Source organism: Chrysochloris asiatica, unplaced genomic scaffold, assembly GCF_000296735.1.
Source record: "Chrysochloris asiatica unplaced genomic scaffold, ChrAsi1.0 scaffold00163, whole genome shotgun sequence".
Taxonomy (NCBI): domain Eukaryota; kingdom Metazoa; phylum Chordata; class Mammalia; order Afrosoricida; family Chrysochloridae; genus Chrysochloris; species Chrysochloris asiatica.
The window spans coordinates 1445706-1452995 of record NW_006408681.1 but is presented as its reverse complement, the minus strand read 5'-3'; positions in this window follow the sequence as shown (position 1 = coordinate 1452995).

The following is a 7290-nucleotide window of genomic DNA, read 5'->3' as shown; positions in this document are numbered from 1 at the left end:
GACTTGATAGCATTATTGTTATAAGGGAGCTTGGCAGTGCAATGATTAAGCCTTCACCTAACTGAAAAGTTGGCAGTTTTAATATACCAGTAACTCCAAGGAAGAAAAGATCTGGTAATCTGCCCTCCAGAAAGATTACAGCCTTGGAAACTTTATTTCTACTCTATCCTATAGGATTGCAATGAATTGTAATTGACTTAATGTTACACAAGAACAACAAAACTATTGTTAGGGCTTCCTGTTGTTGTCCTGTTACTCCCCCCCACCCCCACCCCCACTCCACTCAACAGGAGGAGGTAAAGCCTCCAGACAAAAGGGAAGCTCAAAGACATGCATTGATTTGCCCAAGGTCATAGAGTAAAGAAAGGATGCTACTTGTCAGTTTATGAGTTTCCTAGCTTCTTCTGAGCCAGCCTGCCGCCTCATTAAGAATTATTAGTACACTTCTTCCATTGGAGCCATTTACATAGTATTTCTGTGGTCTTGGCTGACTCCTAAGTAAAGGAATAATCAGAGTTAAGAGGTTTACTGACATTGAAATAAACTGAAGGGTAAGTGTTCCTGATAGAACGACTTTTCCCTCCTAGTGTAATTGGCTGTTGCTGGGGAAATACTGCCATTATTTACAAATTTGAAGGGCCCTGGCAATTCATTATCATTTTATTAGAAATAGTATTTACAATCCATAAATGTAAAGTCATCAGAGTTTTCTGGAATGAGATGGTTAGGAATTAGAAATGGATCTATAGAGACTGTAATGTAGGTTTTAGGCAGTTAGAATGAAATAAAATCACTTAGAGAAGCACAATGCTAAGAGTAGTCACTGAGATAAATGAAATTAAACGTTCAAGATACTCTTATTGGGCAACTGCATGAATCCAATGAGAAGAGACTTTTGAACGCAAACGAAACAGAGAGAGTTAATTCTTGAAAGACTTGACAATGTTTCCAGTTTTGGCATATGAACTAAACAATCTATCAATCTAGATCATTATTAGAGTCCTGGTGTGGCTCAGCAGGATCATGTGCTGGACTGCAAGGTCAGTTTGAACGGCAAGGTCAGCAGTTCAAAACCACCAGCCACTCCTTTGCAATCCTATACAGGGTCGATATGGGTCAGAACTGACTTGACGGCACTTAACAGCAAGATCATTATTAACCAAAGCCCTTTAGTTTCTACAGTTTGTGAACAACAGGGTGGTTGCTGCTATATTTGTCACTTGATTCAAGTTTCTAGACCCTAGAGAACTTATTCCAGACATTAGACTTAGTTGCATAAAAGCAGCAGCATTTTTAAAAATAGTAGCTGAAAGAAAAGACTGGAGTTAAACTCAGAAAAGGAGAGTGAGAATGTCTACACAACTCCAAGTCATCATCATCACTGATTTGTACATGTTGAAACTGTTGAATCTGTGTACATTTTGCTGTGTATGCTTTCACTAACAACAAAATCAGATTTAAAAAAATACAAACTGGAGTGAGTAATGTTGCTGTTCTTAAATGCTGTCAAGTGGATTCTGACTCTTAGGGACCCTGCATATGGTTTTTGAGGGTTTAAATCCTTGCCGGAGCAGAAAGTCACATCTTTCTTCTTTGGAGTAGATGGTAGGCTAGAACCATGGGCCTTGTGGTTCAGAGTTCAGTGCTTACCATATGGAGTGATAGAGTCTTCTAAAGTAAAAGCTCAACACCTACTTTACTGCATTTCTCTTTTTACTCACTTAATTCAGAGAAATTAGAACAGACACAGTAGTTTTTGTTTGACATGCAAGTAGACCTAATGGAAACATATAGACTTGTCCTCCATATATAGGTATGTTGTTGTTGTTATAACAACATTCAATCTAAGGGAAGTTTCCATGGGACTTTGTTGTCTTACAAGAGGTTTAAGTTAGGGTGGAAATGTAGAAGACCCTTTCATGATTCCTCTACCAACCAAATTTCTCTTAACCTAAATTTAGAAATATGGCTTTTTCATGAGAGTTATTTTGACTTAAGTCGAGGTTTAAGAGTAAGATCAGGGAAAACTAGCTTTCTCAGAATCTAATCACCCTGAATAAGGTAATATTCAGTCTATAGACCTACAGAAGTGGTGGTGGTGGCTGTGTGCCGTGGAGTCAGTTCTGACTCATAGGGACCCTGTACAGGGTTTCCGAGGCTGTAAATCTTTACGGGAGCAGAACACCTCATCTTTCTCCTTCAGAACAGCTGGTAGTTTTGAACTGCTGATCTCGTGGTTCACAGCCCAATTCGTAACCACTACGCTACCAGAACTAGGGACTTAAATTTTAGGTGTTGCTGCTTCTGTGTTCTATGGAGCCGGTTCTGACTCATAACGACCTTGGAGAGGGTTTCTGAGGCTACAAATCTTTACAGAAGCAGAAATTTTCATCTTTATCCCAAAGGGCTGCTGGTAGATTCAAACTGCTGATCTTGCAGTAAGAAGCCCAGAACAGACTCACTGTGTTACCAGGGCTCCTTAAATTCTAAGTTGTTGTTGTTAAGTGCCATTGAGTCGATCTCGACCCATAGCGACCCTGTATAGGGTTTCCGAAGAGCAGCTGGTGAGCTTGAACTGCCGACCTTGCCGTTCAAATGGCTTTGCAGTCTGATGCATTAACCCACAGCGCCACACCAGGACTCTTAAATTCTAAGTGGTGGTGGTGGTTATGTACCGAGAAGTTTGTTCCGACTCATAGTGACCCAGTACACAGTTGCTGAGGCTGTAAATCTTTACCGGAGCAGTAAGCCTCATCTTTCTCCCGTGGAACAGCTGGTAGTTTTGAACTGTTGACCATGAGGTTCGCAGCCCGATTCGTAACCACTACGTTACCAGAGCTCCTCAAGAAGGAGTTATTTCTTTGCAACAAATATTTGCAAAGCATCTTTTACATGTTATTCTCAGAACCTGAAACAGAGCATATCTGCTCTCCCAGAGTAAGTGGCTTAACTTCAGCCCAGAAGCGGAGCAGAAAAGAGAACTGAGAACAAGGTTGTCAGTGCCAACCCCTTGCTCAGCTCCAGAGCCGGATCACAGAAGGGCTCAAAAGGGAAACAGGAAAGCTAGAATCCAAGTGCTGATGAAGACAACAGACTTAATTTTGAACTGACTCTGAATGAGTGACTTTCTGCTCAAAGAGCCTTTGTTTGGATGGGGAACAGAGACATAGAAAGAGGGTCATTTGGTCTAAATTCTGGAGCCTGACCATTTTTTAGGGAGGCCCAGCAATCTGGGAAGCTCTGGTCAAGCCATCAAACCTTTTCCTCTGAGTTGTCTAAGCATCACTCATTCAACAAATCCTATTTCCTAAGTGCTTTCTGTATGTTATGGCACCCCACCACAATGCTGTGGATGGCTAATGTTACCTGACCTCCATTTCACCAGTGGCTCAGACAAATAGGGAGAGTTGTCAAACCACACAGCTGGCATACAGGCAGTGGATTTTCATCAAGACATGTTGTTGTTCTTAAGTGCCACCAAGTCAGTTCTAACTCATAACTACCCTGTATAGGGGTTCTGAGGAGTGGCTAGAGGGTTTGAACCTCCAAAATTGAAGTTAGAAGTCTAGTGTTTATCCTACAGCATACCAGCACCATACCAGAACTCATCTCCTCCTAAAGACAATGCTTTTACCTTCAGCCAGGACATTTTCCTTCTTTAGAGGTTCTGAAAGCATAATCCTAGCACAACATCTTCAATTAAAATGTGGAAACTGAAGCTAAACAAAGAAACCCAGTTAATTCTGACTCTTAGTGACCCTCTAGAACAGATGTGAACAGCTCTACAGAGTTTTTGAAGTTGCAGTCTTTATAAAAGCAGACTGCCTCACCTTTACCCCATGGAATGGTTCTGCTTGAATTGTTGACCTTTTGTTTAATAGCTCAACACTGAACCCACTACAACACCAGGACTCCTTAAAGTGATTCTTAGGCAGATCAAATTCAATATGATTTGGATCTACAAACACTAATCATCATATGCCTACACTGTGCCAGAATCCATGCAATGTGGGCCACCCACTCACACCCACCGATAGGGTAATGATTGGAATACAGAGGCTTGTACACACTCAGTGGGGGCACAAGCTCTCAAGAGATGCTGCTGATTGATGTGACCACAAGGGCCATTTCCTGAGCAGTCATCCAACACAGGAAGTCTCCAGCAGTATTTACATAATCACTTTTCTCCTCCAGTGCTCTGGAGATATTATAGATATATATAATGCCATTGCTGCTGAGCTAATTTTAAGGCTCCCAACCTCTTTAGATCACATTGAATCTTAGACCACACAATAATATAGGGGCATGAGACTAAAAATAAACGGATTCTGAACTTCAGCCCAGAGGCAGGGTAAAGGATTGAGACTGAAGGTGTTAATGGCAACCCTTTCTCATCTCCTGAGCCCAGATCAAAGGATCAAAGAAGGGCTCAGGGGAGAGTTGGAGCAAAGGAAGGGCTGCCTTCCTCTGGTTCAGCAGGGAGGAGGGTAAAGCTGGGGATAAGGTGGTAGTGGTGAGGTGAGGGATGCTAAGAACAGAGTTACAGTTTGACTGTCTCAGGGGTTTCCTTTTGAAGACCTGACATGTTTGGTAGTAGTAGAGACGAAGGCAGATAACTGTCTGTTAATTCATGGAGCAACAGAAAAGTACGTGTTTCCAATTTCAGCTTTTGTAGTTGTGAGGCATGTGATAATGAAGAATGAAGGGGACATCAGATTGCAAATATCCCATAGATGTGAGTACCCTTTCCTTCCTTTATCCTAGAAATCTGCATTCAGGTTGATCTTCATTTATTATGAATGACTTTGGATGCTATCAAGTCATTGATCATCCCCGAATCACAGATTCTTCACCTGTACAATAGAACTGAGAACTATTCATGCCCTGTCCCTCAGTCCCATCCCTTCAGAGAATCAGATAGAACAGGGTGGAAGTAAGGTTGTAGGCTCCATGAGGGACCCACAGAGCAACCTAGCTCTACAGTGCTGGTGAAAATAAAAATGATTATGGAAATATTACCAGGGACTTCTTTCTGGGCTGGATGACTAGAAACCACACTCGACCCATTCATTGCTGTTTCCAAGATGCTGTGATTTGTACAGATTAGATATCTATCTGTACTAAATATTTAAGTGTCGATGTTGTTGTTGTTAAGTGCCGTCGAGTTGATTCCAACCCATAGCGACCCTGTATAGGGTTTCCAAGGAGCAGCTGCTGAGTTTGAACTGCCGAACTTGCAGTTCAAAAGGCTTTGCAGTCTGGTGCATTAACCTACAGCGCCACACCAGGACTCCTTCAACTAACACATCCGAAGAAAGCCTGGTGGTGCAGTGTTAAAGTTGAGCTGCTAACTGAAAATTTGGTGGTTTGAACCCACCAGTGGCTCTGTAGGAGGAAAATGAGTCAGTCTGATTTTGTAGTGATTTATAGCCACAGAAACCCTATGATGCAGTTCTCTGTATTATAGGTTCACTGTGAGTCAGAATTTACTCAGCAGCAGTGGCTTTATTGGGTTAGCATGTCTGAATTCATGTTGTTAGTCTGTAAGCACACACTCCATTAAGAGATAGTAAGACATAGGGAAAAAAAAAATTACAGGATAAAGCATGGGTCTCCTTCCTTGGGGAGGTTCCTAAGGCAAATTCTTACTCCCCTTTATCTCCCCAGACACACATCTGCCCTGCTGTTATCCAGATGTTAATGATCTAGAGTTAACTGTGCATCAGGTGAACAACTAAAATATTATCCTGAGAAACTTCAGCTTTCATTGTATTGTGTTTATAATTTAACTGTTATATAACATTTATGGATAACACACACACTTGCAAATTGTTTTACAACCATTTTATAGTTGCTCTGTGAGAGATAATTAAGGAAAGACCCACTTTAAATGAAGCTACTCAAAGGGACAAAGTTTTTGTGTCAGTAATATACCATAAAAATGCAAATTATCAGGAACTGTTTTATAAAACTGCCTATATAATTTTTCATGGGACCAACTAAGTAAGTATATAATGGTTATCTGATTTATAGAGCATTTCCTCCCTAAAAGATAAGCATGCTTTCCCATGCATTCTGTAACAGATCTTCACTCATTCATGCCTTTGTTCATTCTTTCATTCTTCCTTCACTGAGTACCTCTGTTTAAGGGATCATGCTAAGTGCAAGGAGAACACAAGATAGATGAGATTTCCTCAAGGTGTTTTCAATTTGATAAGAGAGATAAAACATGTACACATGGCTTACTATAAGGGTGACATCAAGCAGTCCAACTCAATAAAAGAAAAGTGTTGGCTTTTGGAATTTAGACTGACATGGTTCAAGTCCTGGTTCTGCTACTATATCAGACAGACTTGGATTTGAATGCTAGCTACCATACCAACAGTGGGACTTTTGTGAGTCTCAGTTTCCGTATTTGTACAATTGGGGCAATAATACTCATCTCAAAGGAGCCAGGGGAGAAAGATGAGGCTTTCTACTCCCGTAAAGATTTACACCCTCGGAAACCCTGTACAGGGTCGCTATGGGTCAGACCCGACTCGATGGCACTTAACAACAACAACAACAAAGGAGCCAGTGTATAGATTGAATGAATATTTACTGGCAGTCTCTCCCTTTGCCCACCTCCACTACACTGTGAGTTTTACTAGAGCTCTGACTTCAGAATTTTCATCCTGTTATGAACTCCTCCTACAAGAGTGCCCAATACATAACTGAACATTTGACAATTAACTAAATCAATAAAATGACTTAAAAACAACAACAACAAAACATTTGATAAGTGAGTAATTTTTATCTGTATAATTCAGTAACACTGATTGCATTGGTCAGGAGGCTCAACAGTTGTTAGGTGCCATCAAATCTATTTGTCCTCATCGTTAGTCCATGTGACAGTTTAAAGCTGTCCATTAGGGTTTTCCAAGCTGTAATCTTTACTGCTCCCAACCTTTGCGTTCCGATCACTGGTAATGATCAATATATCTTGGTTGCATGTTTGATCAATTTCAGATTGAAGAAGTTGGTAGAATTCTTCTATTTCATCCTTACTGGCTTTAGTGGCTGGTGAGTAAATGTGAATAATAGTGGTATTAACTGGGCTTCCCTGTAGGCGCATGGATATTATCCTATCACAGACAGCATTGTACCTGATGACTGATCTGGATATGTTCTTTTTGACAATGAATGCAACAAAATTCCTCTTCAATTTGTCATTCCTGGTATAGTAAACCATGTGGTCATCAGATTCAAAATGGCCAATACCCAGTCCATTTTAGCTCACTAATGCCTAAG